This window comes from Pleurodeles waltl, chromosome 3_2, assembly GCF_031143425.1.
Source record: "Pleurodeles waltl isolate 20211129_DDA chromosome 3_2, aPleWal1.hap1.20221129, whole genome shotgun sequence".
NCBI classification, from domain to species: Eukaryota; Metazoa; Chordata; class Amphibia; order Caudata; family Salamandridae; genus Pleurodeles; species Pleurodeles waltl.
Window position 1 is genome coordinate 118,572,952 of NC_090441.1, and position 26,744 is coordinate 118,599,695.

General features: G+C 44.1%; 1 long non-coding RNA gene across 2 annotated transcripts in view; it reads left to right on the forward strand.

Moving 5' to 3' along the window:
- The window catches only part of LOC138286562 (uncharacterized), a 220,674-nt gene that overhangs the window by 44,795 nt on the left and 149,135 nt on the right, over positions 1-26,744 (forward strand). For both annotated transcript variants that reach the window (XR_011202013.1, XR_011202014.1), the window contains exon 2: positions 2,230-2,350. This is a non-coding gene — a long non-coding RNA (uncharacterized lncRNA). The remainder of the gene's footprint in view (positions 1-2,229; positions 2,351-26,744) is intronic.

Genomic DNA, 26,744 nt, shown 5'->3' on the forward strand with positions numbered 1-26,744 from the left:
CCCTAAACTGGGCAAACTAGCCACATCTGAGGGGGTGCTATGGCAGACGTAGGTCTCTTTAAAAGGAATTATTGAAGCTCTCACTACCTTCTCCTTGCTGGACAAAGCCCGGCAATCCATGAAGAGGGTTTTTGGAAACAAGTTGTTAGCCTGCCGCTAGAGACAGGGCACTCTTTCAGCCACCCTGAAGCTTCAGCCTCCCAGAGATACCAGAGTAACAGACAGTACCAGTACCAAGACCTGAAAAACTTTTGGAGGTTGCTTCCCAATCAGAGGTCGAGGAGAAGGAGGCAGGGGAAGTTTCTGTGGTGCCACGAACGCCCCGAGTGGCAGCTCAGGTAAGGACTGCACATTCTTCCCAACCAAAAGGAAGGGGGCGTTTGGGGGCAGTTCCTTCACAAGTGGAGGGGTGGTCAAGCGACGCCTGGGTTTTACAAACCGTCTCTGGGTTTCGGATAAAGTTTTATAGAATGCTGATACAAAAAAAGGCCAACACCAATTGTCTTATCAGAGGTGGACAGCATCTTGATCACCCAGGAGATAGAATCCCTTCTGCTCAGAGGGCCGTTGTTCTGGCACATCTGCACTATCACAGATTCCTAAGCAACGTTTTTCTAGTTGTAAAGAGAGACAAAGGTTTTTGTCCAGTTATAAACCAGACAGAGTTCAAGTGGATGGTTTATCAGCATTTCAACACGGAGGGCCTCTACCTACTACTACCGGCGACTGGATTGCCAGGTTAGACTTGAAGGACGCCTATCTTACAGTATCAGTTTTTCCACCCATCTAAAGATTCCTGCAGTTTCAGTGGGCAGGCCAGGTTTACATATTCGCTGAACTTCTCTTTGGCCTCTCTTCTGCTCCTTGGTGCATCAACAAGGTGTTAAAGCTAGTGATGGAGCTGCTGTGGCCCAGAGTAATCAGATTCATAGTGTACCTGGACGATCTTCTATTCCCTCACAAGGAGGCATCCTGTCTGCAGAAATGCCAGGAAATGGCTTGCCCCTGCTGGAGAACCTCAGGTTTCTTAGCAACAAACAGAAGTCTGAGGTCAATCCATCACAGTCAACTCGTTTCCTGGGATTTCTTATGAACTCAATGGAGCAGGCGTTCAAACTTCCCCACAGGAATTTGACAATAATCAGGAAGGAACTGAGACACTCTCTGACAAAGGAGTCCATGTCACTCAGGTATCTGGCCAGGATAGTGGAGCTCCTGGCTTCATCAATGCAGGCTTTTTTCCCTAGCTCCTATACTAGCGGGCCCTTCAGTGACTGAAAACTGCTCAATTACACAAGGTTTGCTCCTACACAACAAAGGTTCATCTTGCAAAGGAGGCTAGGTTGGAGCTTCAGTCGTGGTTGGTTCCTCTGCTAGAATCCTGGCACGATAATAGGTTCTTGTCAAAGAAGGAATTAAAAGGTAAGCTGGCAATGCTTCTGTGCTTGATTTCTTTCAAACACCTTTCTGATGTGAGAGCCTTTGATACCTCTTTCAGGATTTTCACCCCGGCGGGTGTGACATCTGTGGTGTTTCGGAGTACCAAGACTAATATTAAGACGGTTCTTTACCCAACCTTTCCAACCATCCGAAACTGAGTGTGGTGCGATGCATAAAAGCCTATGAGGCATTAACAGAGGAGTTCAGACCTGCTGGCGCCAAACAACTAATGCTTTCCTTCAAGAAACTTTCAAGGCATTGTCCCCTTCTACGATTGCCAGATGGGTTTGTTGGGTGTTGACAGTAGCAGGTACAGACACTTCAGTGTTTGGAGCTCATTCCCCAAGAGGGGCAGGGCCTCTAGAGCTTTTGCAGTTGGAAGTTGTTTGGAGGACATCGTGAGGATGACAGACTTGTCATTAGATTCCACTTTCAAAACCTTCTCCAGTCATGACCCTTTGGTGCTGACATAGAATGAAAGTTTCCTAGCTATTGTAAAGGAAAGTTTCCATTCAATTAAGGACACAGAGGTGAGGATTATCCCGCCACTGTTATCCCGACACTGTTGTCTTCCGCCCCCAGGAGCATCCCTACAGTGATCTGTATGACTAGGATGAGTATACCTTTTCTAATATCTTTTGAATACCAATTCTAATTAGTTTTAGTACTATTTACTTCTGAATGTATGTAATGACTAGTGTTGAATGTAAGTTTACATTTAATAAATTGTCTATTTAGAATAGAGCATGGTTTGACCATAGAATGATAATTACATTTTTGGTTTTGTAGGCTCTGACCAGAAACAAGAATATCAGTGATGAATTGTTGGCAGTGGGATGGTCACGTGGAGAAAGAGGAAGTGCTGTTCCCTGAGGATATTCTTACGCAGTGACCGGTGCATCAACTTGGTGTATGTTGATCTACTTAGCTTGGATTCATGGGAGTTGTAGTCCTTTGACTGAACGTTATTTGGTATTGTTAATAAGGCTGTTGAGCTAATGAAATGAAGAAAGTAAATAGAATTAATAGAATTGAAACTTTCCTTCGCAATAGCTCCATTATACTGGGTGACCATTCACATCACCATCTACATATGGGGCACTTTGTTCTACCTCTAGGACTGCACCAATAATGCAGCTCTCCTCCCACACTCAGGCACCATCATTGTTCCTGACTCAGTTCAGTAGGAACTATGAAAGTCACAGCGATTTGAAGAAAATTGGTACTCATAACAGAAGAATTTTATTAAGAACCAAATATTTTGTTGAAAATTCAGCATTTTATTCTGCATATTAAGATGATTCTTCAGGGCTAAAGGCATGTTTCCATTGAACTGCCTCTGATTCTGCACGTTCTGCACAGGGGCAAGTTGGTCTGGGGCTATTGACTGTGTCATCCCATTCTGTGCCATCTGATTGATGTTCCATTGCATTTGAGGAATCATTTGTGACTAATTTTGTGCTATTTCTGGAATATATGTACACTTTTGTTTCCAGTGTGCAAGATTTCCACAGATAATGGCAAGGTAGATTTTTATTTTGCATGTAAATGTTAGCATTTTCAATTTAGCATTGCCCATGTTCGATTTATTGGTAAATCCTCTTCCTCTACCCTGTAAAACAACATTTCTAGTTTGCATAAATTGAAAATCATTACTGTGCACACTAATTGCTTGCATGCCCTAATTTATACTTGCAGCAGAACTAGAATCAAAGCCAGGATCTGGCATGTGAGAACCTTTCTTACCAACCTTATGGAAACTTTGTCTGAACTACCATCATATTGTTCTTTATTTTTCTCAGTTTAGCATCAAATCAATCACTACAATACCGTGCCTACTTAAGAATTTTGTCCAAAAACTTTGATCGCCAACAGATCACGGTTTGCTAAATATGGAAACTCATTTCCAGACGCAAACACAACACCAAACCTGAAAGGATCCACTGATACCCTCCTTTTTGGGGTCTTCAACTCCGCTATACTGTTTGTAAGTCTGCATCAATTTTTTATAGTATGCATGCACTAACACTTTAGGATCCTTTGTTACCCTCATAATTTAGACCACTTTATTTCTTTTTCTGAAACCTTAGTCTTCAGATTTCCAATCACCAATTTATATTTATCCATTACAACAGAAAATGTACTATTATGGGGAGCCACTCTCGTAAGCTCTGCATGCATTTGGCCAATCAACAATTTCTTTACACTCAATAGGGTTTTAGAAATAATTATCTGAAATAATGTATTTAAATATATCCAAATTACTTTCAAAATTGTGACAATCTTGTCTAGATCAGTAAGCTATTTATCTGGTTTTTCTGATCCCTGGTAAAGACTCTCTTGGCTCTTGTCTATTTTAAACTATTCAGTGGATGAAAGCTAATCACCTCAAGTGCAACACCGATAAAACAGATGTTATGCTGTTTGGGAATTCACCTACTTTTGATCACTTGGTATGGTGGCCTATCTCCACTCCCACCTGCAGTTCAGGTTGCCAGGAGCCTCGGAGTCAAATTCTACCCACAAGCATCTGCAGTAGCGCAGTCCACCCTCAAGCATCTGCAGTAGCAGGCACATATTTAAGCCTCATCAAATCCCTGAACAACATTTCTGATCTTCTTTCTCTTGAGCTTAGGAAAAAGGTTACATTGGCGCTAATAACTTGGAGATTAGATTATTGCAACAGTCTGTATGCAGGTTCACCAAAACAAACCATTCAAAAACTACAGGCTGGTCAACATGAGGCATCTAGATTGGTTTTGAACCTGCCTCGCTGCTTATCAGCATCTACAGCCCTGAGAGCCTTGCACTGGCTTCCGATCCATAAAAGGATTCTGTTTAAAATCCTTCTAATAATGTTCAGAGCATACCGAAATTTGGCATCAAAATATCTAACTACAAGAGTCACTAATTACACTACCTCCAGCCGGCTGAGGTCCTCATCGACTAATCTTATTAAGATTCTGGTTTTTAGACTTAAATCAAAGGGAGGAAAGTCTTTTGCAGTCTAGGGGGCAAAGGCATGGAATAATCTTCCTATCGCCCTACGATCTCTTAATTCTGGAAATATCTTTCGAAAGCAATTGAAAACCTGGATTTTTGGAATTCCGGGAGCAGTATGCTATTCACTGATTATGTAAACTAGGGATCCTCGTGCCGTCTTGAGCCTTACGTCTGTCACCCACAGTGCTAGGATGCTCCTTGGGGAGTGACAATTCGCTTTCTAAAACTTATCATTCATTCATTCTACGAGCTTTGGACATTTTTTATAAATGTAAGAATATCTGCTTTTATCCATGCTCATATGCTCCTCCATGCACTCTCTCAACGGATAATACCACAATAACTTTACATTCAGAATCACTCACGCGTGTTTCTTTTGCTTGTGTATCTTTCCCCCTTCCTTCAACCAGTTATCTCAGAATCCCTTGAACATCTTCTTCTCATTTATGCTTTTTAAAATATTTTTTAACATGCTCACAAGTCCCATTTATTGTATTTCATCTTCCCTCACGTCCATTCTATAATTTTTGCGTAATCTCTTTTTATACAAATCCACTTTAAAGTAATTCTCCAAATTTTAAAGCTTGGGGTATGAATCACATGCATGCCTTTTGCTTGCTTTTTTACATGTTTCAGTTCTTTCTCATTATACAATGTTATTCTTCAAAACTAGTACTATTAACTCCTTCGCTGCCAGGCCTTTTCCCCTCCTGTGCCGAGCCTTTTTTTTGGCTATTTGGGGCAGTTCGTGCTTAGGCCCTCATAACTTTTTGTTCACATAAGCTACCCACACCAAATTTGCATCCTTTTTTTCCAACATCCTAGGGATTCTAGAGGTACCCAGACTTTGTGGGTTCCCCTGAAGGAGACCAAGAAATTAGCCAAAATATAGTGATTTTCTTTTTTTTTCTTTTTTAATGGGAAAAAAGGGCTTCAGAAGGCGGCTCGTGGTTTTTTCCCTGAAAATGGCATCAACAAAGGGTTTGCGGTGGCAGGATCACCATCTTCCCAGCTTTCAGGAACATGCAGACTTGAATTAGAAAACCCAATTTTTCAATACAATTTTGACATTTTACTGGGACATACCCCATTTTTTATGCTTTCAGCCTCCTTCCTGTTAGTGACCGAAATGGGTGAGAAACCAATGCTGGATCCCAGAAAGTTAAACATTTCTGAAAAGTAGACAAACATCTGAATTCAGCAAGGGGTCATTTGTGTAGATCCTACAAGTGTTTCCTACAGAAAATAACAGCTGAAATAAAACAAATTGAAAATATTGAAATTGAGGTGAAAAAAACAGCCATTTTTCTCCACGTTTTACTCTAACTTTATCCTGCGATGTCAGATTTTTGATAGCAATATACCGTTACGTCCGCTGGACTCTTCTGGTTGCGGGGATATATAGGGCTTGTAGGTTCATCAAGAACCCTAGGTACCCAGAGCCAATAAATGAGCTGCACCTTGCAATGGGTTTTTATTCTATACCGGGTATACAGCAATTCATTTGCTGAAATATAAAAAGTGGAAAATAGGAATCAAGAAAACCTTTATATTTCCAAAATGGCCAGAAGATAAGGTGTTGAGAAGCAGTGGTTATTTGCATATCTCTGAATTCCGGGGTGCCCATACTAGCAAGTGAATTACAGGGCATTTCTCAAATAGACGTCTTTTTTACACACTGTCTTACATTTGGAAGGAAAAAATGTAGAGAAAGACAAGGGGCAATAACACTTGTTTTGCTATTCTGTGTTCCCCCACGTCTCCCGATAAAAATGGTACCTCACTTGCGTAGATAGGCCTAGCACCCGTGACATGAAGTGCCCCAAAACACAACGTGGACACATGACATTTTCACAAAGAAAACAGAGGTGTTTTTTGCTAAGTGCCTAGCTGTGGATTTTGGCCTCTAGCTCAGCCGGCACCTAGGGAAACCTAGCAAACCTGCGCAGTTTTTAATACTAGACACCTAGGGGAATCCAAGATGGGGTGACTTGTGGGGCTCTGACCAGGTTCTGTTACCCAGAATCCTTTGCAAACCTCAAAATTTGGGCAAAAAAACACTTTTTCCTCTCATTCCGGTGACAGAAAGTTCTGGAATCTGAGAGGAGACACAAATTCCACCCAGCGTTCCCCCAAGTCTCCCGATAAAAATGGTACCTCACTTTTGTGGGTGGGCCTACTGCCCGCCAAAGAAAATGCCCCAAAACACTATCTGGACACATCAAAATTATCAAATACAAAACGACCTGTTTTTGCAGGGGGGCACCTGCGTTTTTGGTCCTGGGCTCAGCAGCCTTTTAGGGAAACCTACCAAACCCAGACATTTCTGAAAACTAGACACCCAAGGGAGTCCAGTGAGGTGTGACTTGCGTGGATTCCCCCAAGTTTTCTTACCCAGAATCCTCAGCAAACCTCAAATTTAGCAAAAAAATCAAAATGTTCCCACATTTCTGTTTGGGATCTCCGCACTGGGACACATTTCATATGACCCAATGTTCCCCTCAGTCTCGCGGTAAACATGATACCTCATTTGTGTAGGTGGGCCAAGTGCTTGTGAAAGAGAAGAGCCAAAAACATGTCGATATTGAGGGGGAACAAAGGGGGTCCAAAAGGAAAGTTTGCAAAAAAACATTTTTAGGCTGACAAGTGCAGCAGAATCTTTATCGGTATAGATGAGACAATGCTGGGTGGTAGGAATTTTGTGGATTCCTGCAGATTCCGGAAGGTTCCATCACAAAAACGTGGGAAAAATGTGTGATTTCCAGCAAAGTTGGAGGTTTGCAGGGGATTGTGGGTACAAAAATGGTGCAGGTGCATGTGAAACACACCACCCTGGAATCAACCAGATGTTTAGTTTTCAGATGTGTCTAGGTCTTGTGGATTTTTCTACATGGCAGCGTCCCAAAGTCCATAAAGTGCAGCCCTCACCATTCCAAGTGGGACGATTTTGAGAGTAAGCCAAGCCCTCATGGCCCAAATGTAAAACTAAAACCCAAAATAATCCAATGTCTTCTTGCTTGCTGTGAGATAAGATGTTTTAGAGTGCGGGGGAGAGCTGAAAGACTGTTACCCCCTTCAGTTGAGGTGGGGGCGTAACCAGGCCCATACTGGTTGGTAGCCACCACCCCAATATTTTTTGTCTTTTTAAAATTCCCTGGCATCTAGTAGACTTTCTGCCCCCCCCAGGATGTGCATCAGGTGTAATTGCCCCATCTGCCCACTGGTGGGCAGGACAACTTTGGTCCCATTTATTTGGGGTGGGGGTACATACCCCCACCCTCTTATTTTTGAAAAAAAAAACTTCCCTGAGGTGGGCAGAAATGGTCTAAATACTATTTGACCCCCAGGGGAGTGACCCTTGCCTAATGGGTCGCTCCCCATCTCTAAAAAAAAAAAAAAAAAAAAAAAACACAAAAAGAAATTAGCCCTGGCGCCTAGAGGTTTCTGCCCCCCCGGGGGCAGATCGGCCTAATAACAATAGGCCGATCTGCCCCCGGGGGGGCAGAAATGGCCTAAAATAAATTTTCCCCCCTCCCCACCCACCGGGGAGCGACCCTTGCCTACGGGGTTGCTCCCCTTGCGTGACATTGGCGCAAAAAAAAAAAGATCCCCGGTGCCTAGTGGTTTCTTGACCTAAAATTGGCCGATCTGCCCTTGAGGGGGGCAGAAATGGTCTATATACAATTTGCCCCCCAGGGGAGCGACCCTTGCCTAATGGGTCGCTCCCCATCTCTAAAAAAAAACAAACAAACAAAAAAAAAAAACACAAAAAAACAATTTGCCCTGGCGCCTAGAGGTTTCTGCCCCCCCTGGGGCAGATCGGCCTAATAACAATAGGCCGATCTGCCCCCAGGGGGGCAGAAATGGCCTAAAATAAATTTGCCCCCTGCCCCCCCCACACCCCACCCCCCCCAGGGAGAGACCCTTGCCTACGGGGTCGCTCCCCTTGCGTGACATTGGCGCAAAAAAAAGATCCCCGGTGCCTAGTGGTTTCTGCCCCCCTTGGGGGAAGATTGACCTAAACTTGGCCGATCTGCCCCCAAAGGGGGCAGAAATGGCCTAAATACAATTTCCACCCCCCCCCCCCCACCCCCCCAGGGGAGCGACCCTTGCCTAAGGGGTCGCTCCCCATCTGTAAAACAACAACAAAAAAATCCCCGGTGCCTAGTGGTTTCTGCCCCCCTTGGGGGCAGATCGGCCTAATTAAAATAGGCTGAAATGGCCTAAAATAAATTTGCCCCCCAGGGGAAAGACCCTTGCCTAAGTGGTCGCTCCCCTTGCATGAAATTCACTAAAAAAAAACTCCCTGGTGTCTAGTGGTTTCTGTCCCCCTTGGGGGCAGATTGACCTAAAATCGGCCGATATGCTCCCGAGGGGGGCAGAAATGATCTAAATACAATTTGTCCCCCAGGGGAGCGACCCTTGCCTAATGGGTCGCTCCCCATCTCTAAAAAAACAAACAAACAAAAAAAAACACACAAAAAAAATTAGCCCTGGCGCCTAGAGGTTTCTGCCCCCCCTGGGGGCAGATCAGCCTATTAACAATAGGCTGATCTGCCCCCAGCGGGGCAGAAATGGCCTAAAATAAATTTGCCCCCTGCCCCCCCACACCACTCCTTGGGGAGAGACCCTTGCCTAGGGGGTCGCTCCCCTTTCGTGACATTGGCGCAAAAAAAAAATCCCTGGTGCCTAGTGGTTACAGCCCCCCTTGGGGGCAGATTGACCTAAACTTGGCCGATCTGCCCCCAAAGAGGGCAGAAATGGCCTAAATACAATTTGCCCCCCCCCAGGGGAGCGACCCTTGCCGAAGGGGTCGCTCCCCATCTGTAAAACAACGACAAAAAAAAAATCCCCAGTGTGTAGTGGTTTCTGCCCCCCTTGGGGGCAGATCGGCCTAATTAAAATAGGCTGACCTGCCCCCCAGGGGGGCAGACATGGCCTAAAATAAATTTGCCCCCCCGGGAAACGACCCTTGCCTAAGGGATTGCTCCCCTTGCGTGAAATTCAAAAGAAAAAAAAACTCCCTGGTGTCTAGTAGTTTCTGTCCCCCTTTGGGGCAGATTGGCCTCATAAAAATAGGCTAATCTGCCCCGAAGGGGGGCAGAAATTGCCTAAATATAATTTGCCCCCTAGGGGAGCGAACCTTGCCTAAGGGGCAGAAATGGTCCAAATACAATTTGCCCCCCAGGGGAGCGACCCTTGCCTAATGGGTCGCTCCCCATCTCTAAAAAAAAAAAAAAAAAAAAAAAAAAAACACAAAAAAAATTAGCCCTGGCGCCTAGAGGTTTCTGCCCCCCCGGGGGCAGATCGGCCTAATAACAATAGTCTGATCTGCCCCTAGGGGGGCAGAAATGGCCTAAAATAAATTTGCCCCCTGCCCCCCCCCACACCCCCACCCTGGGGAGAGACCCTTGCCTAGGGGGTCGCTCCCCTTGCGTGACAGACATTGGTGCAAAAAAAAAAAGATCCCCGGTGCCTAGTGGTTTCTGCCCCCCTTGGGGACAGATTGACCGAAACTTGGCCGATCTGCCCCCGAAGGGGGCAGAAATGGCCTAAATACAATTTGCCCACCAAGGGGAGCGACCCTTGCCGAAGGGGTCGCTCCCCATCTGTAAAACAACGACAAAAAAAAAATCCCCAGTGCCTAGTGGTTTCTGCCCCCCTTGGGGGCAGATCGGCCTAATTAAAATAGGCTGACCTGCCCCCCAGGGGGGCAGAAATGGCCTAAAATAAATTTGCCCCCCCCGGGAAACGACCCTTGCCTAAGGGATTGCTCCCCTTGCGTGAAATTCAAAAGAAAAAAAAACTCCCTGGTGTCTAGTAGTTTCTGTCCCCCTTTGGGGCAGATTGGCCTCATAAAAATAGGCTAATCTGCCCCGAAGGGGGGCAGAAATTGCCTAAATATAATTTGCCCCCTAGGGGAGCGACCCTTGCCTAAGGGGCAGAAATGGTCCAAATACAATTTGCCCCCCAGGGGAGCGACCCTTGCCTAATGGGTCGCTCCCCATCTCTAAAAAAACAAACAAACAAAAAAAAACACAAAAAAATTAGCCCTGGCGCCTAGAGGTTTCTGCCCCCCCCGGGGGCAGATCGGCCTAATAACAATAGTCTGATCTGCCCCCAGGGGGGCAGAAATGGCCTAAAATAAATTTGCCCCCTGCCCCCCCCCCCCCACACCCCCACCCTGGGGAGAGACCCTTGACTAGGGGGTCGCTCCCCTTGCGTGACAGACATTGGCGCAAAAAAAAAAAGATCCCCGGTGCCTAGTGGTTTCTGCCCCCCTTGGAGGCAGATTGACCTAAACTTGGCCGATCTGCCCCCAAAGGGGGCAGAAATGGCCTAAATACAATTTGCCCCCCGAGGGGAGCGACCCTTGCCGAAGGGGTCGCTCCCCATCTGTAAAACAACTACAAAAAAAAAATCCCCAGTGCCTAGTGGTTTCTGCCCCCCTTGGGGGCAGATCGGCCTAATTAAAATAGGCTGACCTGCCCCCCAGGGGGGCAGAATTGGCCTAAAATAAATGTGCCCCCCAGGGGAACGACCCTTGCCTAAGGGATCGCTCCCCTTGCGTGAAATTCACAAAGAAAAAAAAACTCCCTGGTGTCTAGTAGTTTCTGTCCCCCTTTGGGGCAGATTGGCCTCATAAAAATAGGCTAATCTGCCCCGAAGGGGGGGCAGAAATTGCCTAAATATAATTTGCCCCCTAGGGGAGCGACCCTTGCCTAAGGGTCAAAAATGGTCTAAATACAATTTGCCACCCAGGGGAGCGACCCTTGCCTAATGGGTCGCTCCCCATCTCTAAAAAAAAACAAACAAACAAAAAAAAACACACAAAAAAAATTAGCCCTGAGGCCTAGAGGTCTCTGCCCCCTGGGGGCAGATCGGCCTAATAACAATAGGCTGATCTGCCCCCAGGGGGGCAGAAATGGCCTAAAATAAATTTGCCCCCTGCCCCCCCCCACACCCGCACCCTGGGGAGAGACCCTTGCGCCTAGGGGGTCGCTCCCCTTGCGTGACATTGGCGCAAAAAAAAAAAGATCCCCGGTGCCTAGTGGTTTCAGGCCCCCTTGGTGGCAGATTGACCTAAACTTGGCCGATCTGCCCCCAAAGGGGGCAGAAATGGCCTAAATACAATTTGCCCCCTAGGGGAGCGACCCTTGCCTAAGGGGTCGCTCCCCACCTCTAAATAAAAAAATAAAAAATGATCCCTGGTGCCTAGAGGTTTCTCCCCCGCTGGGGGCAGAAAAGGCCTTTAAAAAAAATGCCCCCCTGGGGAGCGACCCTTGCCCAAGGGGTCGCTCCCCTTATGCCAATTTTCTGTAATAAATAAATCCCTGGTGTCTAGTGGGCATTTCAAAAGCCGGATTGCTTTACAATCCGGCTTCAATCCGGCTTTTGAAATGTTCTGAGAGACTTCAAAGGGAAGGAAATTCCTTTCCTTCCCTGTGAAGCCTCTCATGCCTCCTCCACGTCATCGGAAGAGAAATGCTGAGCATTTCTCTTCCGATCGCACTGGAAGCTGAGCTTCCAGCGTGATGGGAGGAGGCCTCTGTGATGCTGACGTCACAGGGAGTGCTGGGGGGGGTCGGAGGTGGAAGAGGAAGGGCTTCTTCTTCCATCCCTGCCTTGGAGGGGTGGGGGGAAACCCCAAAGAGGGAACGCTAGCGCTTCCTCTGGGCTCTGTGCCCAGGCGTCCTGGGCACACGAGCACTGTGCCGCAGGACGTAACCATTACGTCCTGAGCACAGAAGGGGTTAACAATATCTCCATATTCAAATTTGAGTCTACAAATGTCAATTTCTTTTGTTATTGGCTCACTCTGTGCTGGCTCATTAGCAGGCACAGTAGGTCCTGCTTTACTTTCCAGCAGACTTTGCTGTCTACCACCTTTCTTCTAGTCTTGCATCATCATTAGACAGAGGTGGTCCCAAATTTAACAAACCATCCTAAAATCTATCCTCCTTATCAGAATCATTTCTATCTTTTCTTATTCTCACTTTTGATTTCATCTTTGTCATTATTTATTTTCTTTTTCTTTCCTCTATCATGTCTTCTCTTCACACTTTCTTTTACATACATCATCTCACTTATAACCAATGGTTTACTGCATTCTAATATGACCTTTCATCATTTTCTCAAGATCATTTTCATTTGCTATATGATCCCACTCATCCAAAGCTTCGAACTGCGCAGGTCTAGACTGTTGCTTTGCCTCATAAATAGCATGCCTCAAATATTTGAACTTTTTCACATTATTTAAAGGACATTTTATGTTTGTGATCAGATGTAATCCTATTCCAGTCTTTGAGTCTCAAACAAGTATGAAGTCCTGAGTTTAGCAACCTCTTGTGTGCATGGGAACCTTCAGGTGGAATCTTGTGTCTTTCACAAAGAGGGATTGTAGACTTTTTCAAAGTAAAATCCATTTTCAATTAACCTATCTCTCACTAAGTATGTAACAGCATCACATCCAATCAGCCAATCACAATACAGTTCACACCTGTAAACAAAATTAAATAAAGGGTTTGTTTGAACATTTTTGGCAGGCTGCTTTCAGTTCCCTCGTCCATGCATCAACACGCAGACTATGTACATATCTTCATGACAGCGTTGTGTCCATTTTGTGTGAGTGGCCTGCCCGTGCAGTGATCGTCTGATCGGATGACTCACAAGATAGTCCAATGCTTTCCTCTGGTTTCTGGCAGATTTAATGCTCTGACTTTTTATATTTCTCATTGGCTGGCTGTTAGCTTCGTCTCGGTGTACAGTAGGCATGCTTTGTCTTCAAACCATAAAACAAATGCCATATTAACACTAGCTAAGGTATCAAATTGTACTCATTTGCAAAGAATTGGGAGTGAAAGTGTGCCCTTGCAGAAAGCATTTTTTGTGTAATTGCAAATGAGACAAGAGGTACTGATTACTTAGATTCAGCTGCATCACTTTTTTTGCCTGGTAATTGATAGTTCAGTAAGCTCATACTTGGGCTTAGAAAACCTGTGACTGTGATAAAAGTGCTTTAATGCCTTGTCATGGATAGAAAGTGTCATATAAATAAAATTAGAATATGGTACACCAAATAATTAGATTAAACCAGGTTTGTACACATCCTTTATTGTGGGTGTAAAGCGCAAAGATGGAGTATCAACCAGTCAAGGCGGTGACCACCTGGAATATATTATTTGGGGCCAGATTTACCATTAACTCAAAAGGGCAATCAATGAGTGGACCAGCTGCATTAAAGATTTTAGTGTCATTCCTCTGCTGGTTAACAACCACTTCCCTGCTTATGTTCATAGTGGTTTTGTTTGTTTCTTTAAGTTTAAAATGAATTCCGAACGTTGTGATTAGCAGGAAACCTTGTGTGCTGTTGCTTCTTTCTCCCAGACACCTGATAAACAAGCAGCGGGCAATTAGAAGTACATCTGCAGAGCCCATGTTCACAGTGTGCAGGTTTGCTCCTGGAGCAAACACTGGTCGCTCAAGGCTTCCCAGTCCTTCCATGCATGTACACTTTCCTAATATGTGGATACGATCTTTGACCATACTCAGAAGGCTCTGTTCTTTACTATCTGACACTACCAGTGTGATTCATTTACTCTCTTAGATCTTTGCCCTGTTACTGCATTTTTTTTCTTTAATCATTTTTGTAGAGAAGGAACTAAACGGTGGCATTTTAAAGTATTTCTGACCTTACTGGTTGGTAAGTCAGATTAGATTTTTGAGACCACATTGAATTCAAAAGTTTGGACAATGTCCTCCGAATACTTTTTAAAAACAGAGTTAGGTGATGCAAATGTAAATAATGTTGACACTGATTCACTGATAAAACATAATTGGATTCATAAAGAGACCGTAAACACTTACAGGACTGATAGTTCAAAGTATCTCTCCAAATGTTAGAAGACAATAGTGCATTTTGAGCACTTCTTTCCGAATAACTAGTTAAATGTACTAGATTTAGACACAAGTTATGCAAATGATCCAAAGTTATTCCCAAAGAAGCTCTGCAAATTTGAGCAGAACTATTTGAAAAGTGCTAATTGATGAGGTTGTGTCTTCCCTGTGAATAATGTCTGGTGGTGTCTCTCTTCGCACAGGAGTAATTGTGAGATTTAGTACACCAGGCCACTCACTATACTACATGTATCCACTATTTGTCTTCTGCACATACATGTTTTTTAACAGGGACACGGTTTCCTGTTGGGTACATCATTCTATTTGCAGCAGGGAACAATAATACTCGGAGGTACTTTAATTGACCCTAGAGTACTGAATAGGTACATAAGCTTATTTTGTATAAAAAGCATTGCCTGTTGCACTCTCTGGTAACTCCGGAAGTGTTCACATCTCTTACAATTGAATTGAATTTATGCCAGTACGGCTGGGCACTTGGGATGAAAAACCCCTGTGATTTTGAACCAGTTATTTAGTACTGTATCATTCCTATACATAAAACACTCCCCTCCCTTCTACAGTATTAGTTCTCAAAGCTGCCTCAGTCTGAAATGGAAATATCCTGTTATACTTCTGATTCTGCGTCACTCAGTAAGTATGCCACCCATTCAACCCTTAAATATTTGTTTTTAATTTCAGCAGTGCTCCCAAAACATAATTTGTTGTTCTTCAGTGATAATGGTACATGTGCAAAGAAATGTAAAAAAAACAGACTTATCGAGTCACCCATCCCATATAATGCAAGTTTGCTTATTGCTTGGTCCAATGTTGGGAAAAAATGTGTGAAGAATTCAGAAAAGGTTTTAAGAAGGAAGGGCCAAGAAGAAAACTAATTCAAGGGTGCTTCATTACTGAAACAACTTTTAAATTAAATAATGTACTTAACATGTTAGTTACAAATGAACAGAAGAATGTCTAGCAAAATGAGACTGGAGAACAGGAATTAAGAGTAATCTTGACATACATTAAAGAGAGTTTGCTTATTAGAAAGATTCTTCAGAAGTATTGGAACTTAATTAGGGAGGATTCTGACATATGAAAAATATTCTGAAATCCTCAGTATCAATTGCATTCAGGAAGGCCCCTTCAATCAGAGACAAACTGGCAGGCAAGAAGACACCTGGTTACATGCTACCAATAAAGGTTTTACAAAATGCTTCCATTGTAAATCCTGCACCATTGGTAAGAACACTAGATCAATAAAAGACTGAAATGGAATAGAAATAATTATCAACTAAAGGTTCAGTGGTGAACTATGTATGCTGTCTATATTTTAGAATGCAAATTTGGCTTAAATATATATATATACGTTGGCAGCTCAATATGTCCTTTGAGAAAAAGGATTTTGGAACACATCAGAGCAGTAGAGAACATGAACACCTAATACGCAGTGGCTAAGCGCATAAACAAGGTACTCGCTGGCCACCTGTAAAGTTTTGTCATACTATGGTATAGATGCAGTGCCTAAATTACTTAGAGGAGGAGATAGAACACGATTACTGAGACAGAAAGAATCCAAATATATCATTAGACTCAAAACTGAAAGCCAGAATGGCATTAATTATGATGAAGAACTTTTGGTGTGTGAATATATATATATACGTATATATATATATGTATATATATATATATGTGTGTGTATATATATATATATATATATATATATATATATATAAAATAAGGATTTAAGATTATTGTGTTCAACCAGGTTGATACACTTTTTTTGACATTGGCACACGTTTGTATTATGGAATTTGGGGACAATGTAGGCCTTATAACCACTGAAGGAACATGTGAATTCAACATGAAATAGGGTTCCATTACCTCACTTAGAGGGAAATAGAGCTGTATACTTGAAACAATGAATATGCTACATGAATATTGATATGAAATTGGGAATATGTGTACCATGTCAAACGTAAGTTTTTGTGTGCATGTCATCTGATTTACCGCAAACATTGGGAAAGGCCAGGGAGGCACTAATCTGTAATTTGATCAGTTAAAACTGTAGGTAACAGAATGCATTGGTGTGGTAAAGGAACTATAAAAGGTAAAGACTAAAAAGGGACTAAAAGCCATGATGAAGACCTTGTTGGTCGAAACATTTTGGTTGTATTGTGAAGGAACAATAAACAGTCATTAATCTGCTTAGAAGTGCTACTCTGTTGTTTTTGTTTGCAAAATTGATGGAAGAGGTCTGACCTTATGAGAACACCGGCACTTGGAGAGTGCTGGAGTGTTGTACGGACCAAATTTTATATATATATATATATATATGCATATATATATATATATATATATATATATATATATATATATATATATATATATATATATACACATGTTTGTGTGTGTGTTTTAAGGGCTACACATACACACACACATATAGATTAATATATGTATATTTTTAGACAACACCTTTTATTTTCATTGAGCGTTTATCAATATATTAGTGCAATCATAAATTATGTGCAATGTTGATTTACAATTTTTATTTTTAAATCAACACTGTATTGTGAGGTTGTTCATGTATCACATTCTATGTCATCGTATGTCAATAATATTGCAACTGTTTCAGGTATAAAAAGTGATAAAAGGCAACTACAGATCTATCCTGTGTAAAATGAGTGAGAAGAACATATTGGAAGCAGTATCAGATATGTATAAAAATTCTCCTGATAGCCACCAGCAACGTCTTGATGTCATAATTAAAAACATTGACAAAATATCATCTGATCTGAAAAAGCTAGAAGAGGAAGCACAGTTACTTCTTTGTGACCTCATTCTGAAGTTGCATCAGCCACAAAAGACAGAAATATTAGGGGAGAATGAAGAAAGTGAAACATTGCAATATTAAGCCTTTCAGGAAACAATTTATTGTTCATATTGTTGTGAGACTAGACACTTCAGCTACCTTTCCTTCTATATCACCTATTTACAAATAATATTGCTAAGTTTGTAATGATTTGGTCCTGTGTTGTGGATAACATCTGAAGTTAAAAATGTGCTAAGTAAGCTTACCAATCTTTTTTATTTCATGATGTTCTATCATTATTAAGGTTAATTATCAGGCAATATTGATAACAATGTGGAGTGTAGCACTTGTCGTATTTTTTGTAATTCTGTGCTCTGCATATTTTTACATGTGATCTTGGTATACCATGATCAGAAATCTGCTACCCACCTCCAACAATAGTTGTGTCTGGTATCAGGCTTTTTTTAATAGTTATACAAATAATTGTTTTGGATTTCATGTGCCATTCGGGAAATAAACTTCGGGAGTAAAACCTGTAAATGTTAACAACAGCTAGAAAGAACAAGCAGTTACTCTTTTGTATCTTCATTCTGATGTTGTGTAAACAAAAAAAATACACGTCCATCTATTTCAACCTATTTGTAATGATTATAGAAATAATGATAAACAATGAGTATTTAGTAATGAACACTATTTTCAATGTGCATGCCACTTTGGAAATAAAACCTAGTTCTTACCTTCTTAAAAAGTCTCTGCATTCCTTAATTTCTGTTGCACAGAAAATGTGCTCCTGATCATTATTGTAGGTTGGTCTGATTAATGCTGCTTTAGGAATGGAAATATTACCTTTAAACATAGGCACATGTTCATTAAACATTCATTGCCTTGTAGTCAAACAGATAGGCATATGTACATGATTCATAGACAAATACCTACTGTGTGTATTAATATTTTCATGCTATATAATATTTAATTACATTTTAAGTATAGAATTCTATGCAACATGATTCCATGTTACAGAGTAATCGTGTACAGGCTTGTTTTGGCCATCTTAACATTTGGCCTGTTTAGTGGTGGTATCAATATGTTGTAAGAAGTAAACACAATGACATGTGGTACCTTTGGATAACAACATCAAGGCAATGGATAACGGGGATTCAGGTGTTCCTACTTTTGTATCTTACTTAGAAAAGTTCAGCTTTGTGGAAGTTTGAAAAGAGAAATAGAGTGCTTATCTAATGACAACATTATCCATTTGCAACAAGAAAGTAAAATAATTAGCTATATTCATAAAGAATAGTACAGATGAAATTGGTGAGTTGTGAAATGTCCTGGAGGTAATTATACTCCAAATGTGGCTCCAATCTCATTATAGAATTTAGCCTGCAGTAACATTTACTAACAACCAAGCACTAAAAACTGCCAGTATGTGCCTTATGGGGATTACCTGGTCAACCAATCAATCAGAATTTGTTGAGCACATTACTCTACCTGTAAGTGTCTCAGGACTCTGGGGGGGAGGGGGGTTTGGTCCTCTGAGCTTCAGTCGAAGAGCCAGGTCTTAACGCCCTCCCTGAATTGAAGTAACGATGATGACTGACTGAGGTGAAGAGGCAATGTGTTCCAGCTCTTTGCCGCGAGGTAGGTGAAGGACTTTACCCCAGCGGAGGTCTTCCGTATGCAGGGTACGGTGGCTAGTGCCTATTGAGCCTAGTGGAGAGGTCTGGGGGGGGGAGTGGAAGGTGATGCTGTGGTTGAGGGAGGTGGGTCCTAGGTCGTGGAGAGCCTTGTATGCATGGACGAGGAGTTCGCAGTTGGTCCTTATCTTGACGGGGAGCCAGTGGAGGTCTCTTAGGTGTCTGGTGATGTGTTCGCGGCGGGGGACATCCAGGATGATTCTGGCAGAGGCATTTTGGATGTGCTGTAGTTTCTTCAGGTTCTTCTGAGTGGTGCCAGCGTAGAGGGAGTTGCCATAGTTGAGTCTGCTGGTGACCACGGCCTGCGTTACCATCTTGCGGCAGTCGTTTGGGATCCATTTGAAGATCTTCCTGAGAAGTCAGAGTGTGTGAAAACAGGAGGATGCGACAGAGTTGACTTGGCGGGACATGGTGAGCGATGAATCCAGGATGAGGTGGAGGTTGCGTGCATGGTTTGTTGGGGTGGGGTGTTGTTGAGAGTAGCGGGCCACCAGGAGTCATCCCAGGCTCATGTAGAGGGTCGCAGGATGGGGATCTCGGTCTTGTCAGGGTTGAGCTTGAGACAGTTCTCCTTCATCCAGACAGCAACGGCTCCCATCCGGTTGTGGAAATTCTTCTTGGCAGTTGTAGGGTTTTCAGTCAGTGAGATGAGCAGCTGGGTGTCGTCGGCATAGGAGACGATGTTCAGTCTGTCGTTCCTGACAATGGACACGTGGGGGCCATGTAAATCTTGAAGAGTGTATGGCTCAGGGCAGAGCCCTGGGGTACTCCGTAGGTTCTAACAGGTAAGACAGGAGTCTGACTCTCTGTGTTCTGCTGATCAGAAAGGAGTGTAACCACTGTAGGGCCTTTCCGTGGATGCCATCTGTGTGGAGTCTGGAGCAGAGGGTGTGATGGGATAGGTCCAGTTTGATGAGGGCTGCTCTTTGGCTGCAGTCGAGGAGCGAGCGGATGTCATCTGTAGCGGTGAGGAGGGTGGTCTCTGTGCTGTGGTTGCTCCTGAAGCCTGATTGGGAGATGTCCAGGATGTTGTTATCCTCAATGTGTTTGTGGAGCTGTGCAATGATGGCTTTTTCGATGACCTTGGCCAGGAAAGGCAGCAGAGAGATGGGGTAGTTGTTCTTGAGGTCCAGGGGGTCGGCTGTGGGTTTCTTCAGGAGTGGGCGGATCTCGGCGAGCTTCCAGTCCTCGGGGACGGTAGCCGTCTCCATGGAGCAGTTAAGAGTGGGACAGAGCTAGAGTGTGATGGAGGTGTTGGCTTTGTTGAAAATGTGGTGAGGACAGGCATCACTAGGGGCTCCGGAGTGGATGCTGCTCATAATGGAACAGGTCTCATCCATGGTGAGGGTGGTCCAGCAGTGCAGGATCTTTGAAGGTTCGGAGCATCCCAGCTGGAGGGTTATAGGTGGGCTCGGAGGGTCTTAGGGTCAGAAGCTATCAAAAATGTCCTTGATTTTTCAATGAAAGAAGGTGGCTAGTGTGTTTCAGAGGTCCTGAGATGAAGGGATGTTAGCAGTTTCTGATTGGGGTTTGGCGAACTCTTTCACCTCGGCAAACAGCTCTTTGGTGTTGTGTGCGGTGGCGCTGATAAGGTCCTGCAGAGCTGCTTTCCTAGTGCATCTGATGAGGTGGTGGTGGGATTTGATGGCGGATTTGAAGGCTCGAGGTTTTACGGAGACTTGCTATTTCTCCATCTTTTTTCTAGCCGTCTGCAGGTGCGCCTGGAGTGCGGGAGAGAACCAGCTGGTTTTCTTGAGGTTGTGCCTGGCTCTGGTTGTTCGGAGCGACACCTAGGGTGTTGGCACATTCGGAGACTCATGTGGAAGTTCCATGCTGAGAGTTTCCATCTGTGGCGAGGGGAGGAGGTGACTTGCTGAGGGTTTTGATGAGCTGTTCCTCAGTGATCTGGTTCCATTTCCTACGTGGGGAGCGAAGGGTGCAGAGGTGGACGGTAGGTGTGATGGTAGAGAAAATAATGCAGTGGTGGTCGTCCAGTGTAGCGTATAGGTGTTGTCGATGGTGACGTTGTTGCTGGCAGAAAAAATGGGGTTGACTGTGTGTCCAACGATGTATGTTGGCGAGGTGACCCGTTGCTTGAAGTCCATTGTGGTGAGGTTCTTGAGCAGGAAAGCAGTGTTGTGGTTGTTGCAGTTGTCGATGTGGTAGTTGAGGTCGCAGAGGAGAAAGTAGTTAGTGGAGGCAAGTGCATGGGGTGATATGATGTCGACGGTGGGGGGGCCGGGTGGCCGGTAGATGACGGTGCCACGGAAGGTGGACTTAGGGGTGACGTGGATCTGGAAATGGAGGTGCTCCATGAGGGGGGAGTGTTCTTCTGCGTTGGTTGTCAGGTGCAGGGTAGATTTGTGTACGATGGCCAGTAACATTTCTCAAAAGTAATAGGAATTAAAGAATGTTCTTTCAAAGAGAATTTGGTGGTCACCCTGAAACATTTGGGACTTCAATTAAAAATGATTAATTTCAAAAGCACACTAATCAGTCCATCCTAAATAGAAGGAGGGGTTCATTTGAAATGATATTTTAGACTGCTTTGAGGAGCAATTGAAAAAAAATATGTACTTCCAATAATATGCTGCAAGTACAGTGTGGTTTGAACGGGCTTCAGTCTGTAGTGAGGTCAGGCCTTAAAATACCTGGACAGTACTTATGCATTCCATATTTCCATATCACTTTAGTAGCAGATCATTACACTCTAGCATACAGTCCTCACCTGTACACCATGTAATACCTTTCACATATAAATTCTCTTTTCCATCAAAACAAGAAGTAGAAAAAACAGAAACAACAAATACTTCAGACAAAGTACATCACACTGCGAACATGGACTCCTCATGAATAGACTATGTAGAACCATAAACTTTTTTATCGGAAGGTCCTCCAAAAATATGAGTAGTCCATTCACTTTACTATGCCTGAGATTCCTTGCACCCACTGTACATTATTACATTGTGCGCACGCACTCTTCTCTGAAGTCACCTGACTCCTACTGCTAGAAACACTTCAATAATTGCCAAATCAGTCTGCGAACAAATTAATAGACCATAAAACCAACAAGAGCTACACTACCTCTAGCCACCAGAGTCTGTACATGTCCTCTGTCAGATGTTCCTTCCATTACTTATTGTAGCAAATTTGTATCTTCTTCATGGTCACCCCTGAGTGTTTTTACCTTTTCTTGAACTCCTTTTTTCTAGTATTTAGGACTCTGTGCACTATTACACTGCTAGCCAACTGTCTACTTGTTCATACTCAACAAAATGTATTTAGTGTTTTGCAGTTACTTCTCATTGCATGAGTCTCTTGTAATAAAAATATATCAGCTCTAGATTGATCTGGAACTCCCTAATAGCATTTTTTAATTTAGTATTTTAAACCTTCTAATTGATGGTGTGTATTTATTTTCCTCTACCTTTTGTATTCCATGTTCTTTACTATTTTTTCTCCCATTACCTACCCAGTTCCCTCCTATCTCCCCTTTTCAACATCTCTTCTAATGACTGACTCTGAGTGCCTCTCTCAGATGTGAGGAACCAATGTCTCTCTCACTGTCTTGAATGCTAGCTAGCATTCCCGGAAGATGGGGGGAGCAAAGGAACCTCAATGGAGATATTGCTCCAATGTTCAGCTACAATTGTATCCCTAGTACTGATATTGGTAATGTTCATATGTCTTTCCCACCATCTTTGACATCTATTGGTCAAATATCTTACCCTGGTTTGAAAACCTTTAAGATTTTTTTTACCTCAAATTATTCTTGTAACAAAAAAAAATCACGTTAAGTATAATCTTTTCCCATCAGCTTGTATTTTCTTCAGAGATTCTTCTGCGTCATTTGCCTCCTCTACAACCATAATTTCTTATTCCAGAGGATCCTGAGCATGCTTTGCTGCCCAACTGGAGCGTGAATAACAACCTCTTTGATTATATCAAACTGTGCATTTTTTACTATGTTGTGCTCATTCAAAGGACAAGTCCGGAAATATCTTAAAAATGTACTCAATCCATACCTTCAATTTCTAAGTTGTTTTTGCATTTTTGTTTCTTTTATTCTTAAGCTTTGAAAGTATGCCAAGATGGTCCTGGGTGGTCTGTTCTGTTGTTTCTCTGGAAGGGCACCCTACGTGCTGGTGCATTTGACAAACTATCTTGAGCATTTTCAGGACCTACCAGCGATGCCTCTGTAACTAGTTTTGTCACGACCTTTTCCACAGTAGTGCTATTTTCTTTCGTTTTGGAATACTGAAAAAACATAAATTTAATTTATGGGATTTGTTCCCTATAGCCTCTGTTTTCCATTAGCAAAGTTAGCTTGGGCGCTTCAGGCTTCAGACTTGAAGTGCCTGGTACTAAATACCAATCATTGGTCATCATTTTAACGATTTATCCTGGGTTGACCGAACCTAGGAAATGAGTACTAAAGAATATGTCAAAACAAGAACCAGATACTTTTATATTGTGCTTCAAGCTTCCTGTTATTGTATCACGTAGTACTCTAAAAAAACAAAAGGATAAATGTTTACATCCTGTAGTGTCTTGGGCCTCCCCATTGTCTCAAACCTCTGTGCAAAGAAAAAGGACAGCTTAGTGTGGGCTCTAGTTATGGTTGTCAGTACCACACAGCAGTGTATGATGGATACTCTTGCAAGTTTATCAAATTTACAGAATGTAGGAAGTTGGCTCTGTATGTGCTATTTCAAAGTAAGGAATAGCATGCACAGAGTCCAGAGGTAAAATAGTGGTAAAAATAGATAATACTAATGCTCTATTTTGTGGTAGTGTGGTCGAGCAGTAGGCTTATCCAAGGAGTAGTGTTAAGCATTTGTTGTACATACACATAGACAATAAATGAGGTACACACACTCAGAGACAAATCCAGCCAATAGGTTTTGTATAGAAAAATATATTTTCTTAGTTTATTTTAAGAACCACAGGTTCAAATTTAACATGTAATATCTTGTTTGAAAGGTATTGCAGGTAAGTACATTAGGAACTTTGAATCATTTCAATTGCATGTATACTTTTCAAGTTATTCACAAATAGCTATTTTAAAAGTGGACACTTAGTGCAATTTTCACAGTTCCTGGGGGAGGTAAGTTTTTGTTAGTTTTACCAGGTAAGTAAGACACTTACAGGGTTCAGTTCTTGGTCCAAGGTAGCCCACCGTTGGGGGTTCAGGGCAACCCCAAAGTTACCACACCAGCAGCTCAGGGCCGGTCAGGTGCAGAGTTCAAAGTGGTGCCCAAAACGCATAGGCTTCAATGGAGAGAAGGGGGTGCCCCGGTTCCAGTCTGCCAGCAGGTAAGTACCCGCGTCTTCGGGGGGCAGACCAGGGGGGTTTTGTAGGGCACCGGGGGGGACACAAGCCCACACAGAAATTTCACCCTCAGCGGCGCGGGGGCGGCCGGGTGCAGTGTTAGAACAAGCGTCGGGTTCGCAATGGAAGTCAATGAGAGATCAAGGGATCTCTTCAGCGCTGCAGGCAGGCAAGGGGGGGCTTCCTCGGGGAAACCTCCACTTGGGCAAGGGAGAGGGACTCCTGGGGGTCACTTCTGCAGTGAAAGTCCGGTCCTTCAGGTCCTGGGGGCTGCGGGTGCAGGGTCTTTTCCAGGCGTCGGGACTTAGGTTTCAGAGAGTCGCGGTCAGGGGAAGCCTCGGGATTCCCTCTGCAGGCGGCGCTGTGGGGGCTCAGGGGGGACAGGTTTGGGTACTCACAGTCGTAGAGTAGTCCGGGGGTCCTCCCTGAGGTGTTGGTTCTCCACCAGCCGAGTCGGGGTCGCCGGGTGCAGTGTTACAAGTCTCACGCTTCTTGCGGGGAGATTGCAGGGTTCTTTAAAGCTGCTCCTTTGGATAAAGTTGCAGTCTTTTTGGAGCAGGTCCGCTGTCCTCGGGAGTTTCTTGTCGTCGTCGAAGCAGGGCAGTCCTCAGAGGATTCAGAGGTCGCTGGTCCCTTTGGAAGGCGTCGCTGGAGCAGAGTTCTTTGGAAGGCAGGAGACAGGCCGGTGTGTTTCTGGAGCCAAGGCAGTTGTTGTCTTCTGGTCTTCCTCTGCAGGGGTTTTCAGCTAGGCAGTCCTTCTTCTTGTTGTTGCAGGAATCTACATTCTTAGGTTCAGGGAAGCCCTTAAATACTAAATTTAAGGGCGTGTTTAGGTCTGGGGGGTTAGTAGCCAATGGCTACTAGCCCTGAGGGTGGGTACACCCTCTTTGTGCCTCCTCCCAAGGGGAGGGGGTCACATTCCTATCCCTATTGGGGGAATCCTCCTTCTACAAGATGGAGGATTTCTAAAAGTCAGAGTCACCTCAGCTCAGGACACCTTAGGGGCTGTCCTGACTGGCCAGTGACTCCTCCTTGTTTTTCTCATTATCTCTCCTGGACTTGCCGCCAAAAGTGGGGGCTGGGTCCAGGAGGCGGGCATCTCCACTAGCTGGAGTGCCCTGGGGCATTGTAACACGAAGCTTGAGCATTTGAAGCTCACTGCTAGGTGTTACAGTTCCTGCAGGGGGAGGTGTGAAGCACCTCCACCCAGAGCAGGCTTTGTTTCTGTCCTCAGAGAGCACAAAGGCTCTCACCGCATGAGGTCAGACACTCGTCTCTCAGCAGCAGGCTGGCACAGACCAGTCAGTCCTGCACTGAACAATTGGGTAAAATACAGGGGGTATCTCTAAGATGCCCTCTGTGTGCATTTTTTAATAAATCCAACACTGGCATCAGTGTGGGTTTATTATTCTGAGAAGTTTGATACTAAACTTCCCAGTATTCAGTGTAGCCATTATGGAGCTGTGGAGTTCGTTTTTGACAGACTCCCAGCCCATATACTCTTATGGCTACCCTGCACTTACAATGTCTAAGGTTTTGCTTAGACACTGTAGGGGCATAGTGCTCATGCACATATGCCCTCACCTGTGGTATAGTGCACCCTGCCTTAGGGCTGTAAGGCCTACTAGAGGGGTGACTTACCTATGCCACAGGCAGTGGGAGGTTGGCATGGCACCCTGAGGGGAGTGCCATGTCGACTTAGTCATTTTCTCCCCATCAGCACACACAAGCTGGCAAGCAGTGTGTCTGTGCTGAGTGAGGGGTCCCTAGGGTGGCATAAGACATGCTGCAGCCCTTAGAGACCTTCCCTGGCATCAGGGCCCTTGGTACCAGGGGTACCAGTTACAAGGGACTTACCTAGGTGCCAGGGTTGTGCCAATTGTGGAAACAATGGTACATTTTAGGTGAAAGAACACTGGTGCTGGGGCCTGGTTAGCAGGGTCCCAGCACACTTCTCAGTCAAGTCAGCATCAGTATCAGGCAAAAATTGGGGGGTAACTGCAACAGGGAGCCATTTCTTTACACAAGCCCCCCCCAGCCCACAGGCCAGGAGACTCAGCCAAAGCTGGGAGAGTCTTCCTAGTCTGTCAGGCGAGGAAGAGTAGAGGAAATAGGCTGGTTTGTTGCAGGGCCTACTCTGCCTTACATCCTCCTGTTCAGGTCATTCCCTCTGGGGAACTGACCCACTTCCACAGTGATAGGACCTAGTCTGAACTGCCTCTTGTCTGTGCTTTTTATGTCTTCACCCATTCTCTCTATTTTGGGGTTAGAGGTATCCACCTCTGCTAATCTTATCTTAGCCAGGGTCACCCCTAGCTTACCCAAAGAGGTTACCCAGAGCTGGAGTAACCCCACCATGACCAACAGGGTCAGGGGGCCTAACTTGCTATTTGGCATGGGGTCAGACCACCATGCCAAGGATAGTGCAGCCATAAAGGCTAACACCCAGCAGAGGCCACTGACAGCTGTCAGTGCCCAGAACCACACCTTTAGCTCTTCACCTACAAGGGAAGGGGCTAAGTTACAGGCTTCTTTGGGTTCAGGGTACCTGTCTGCTGTA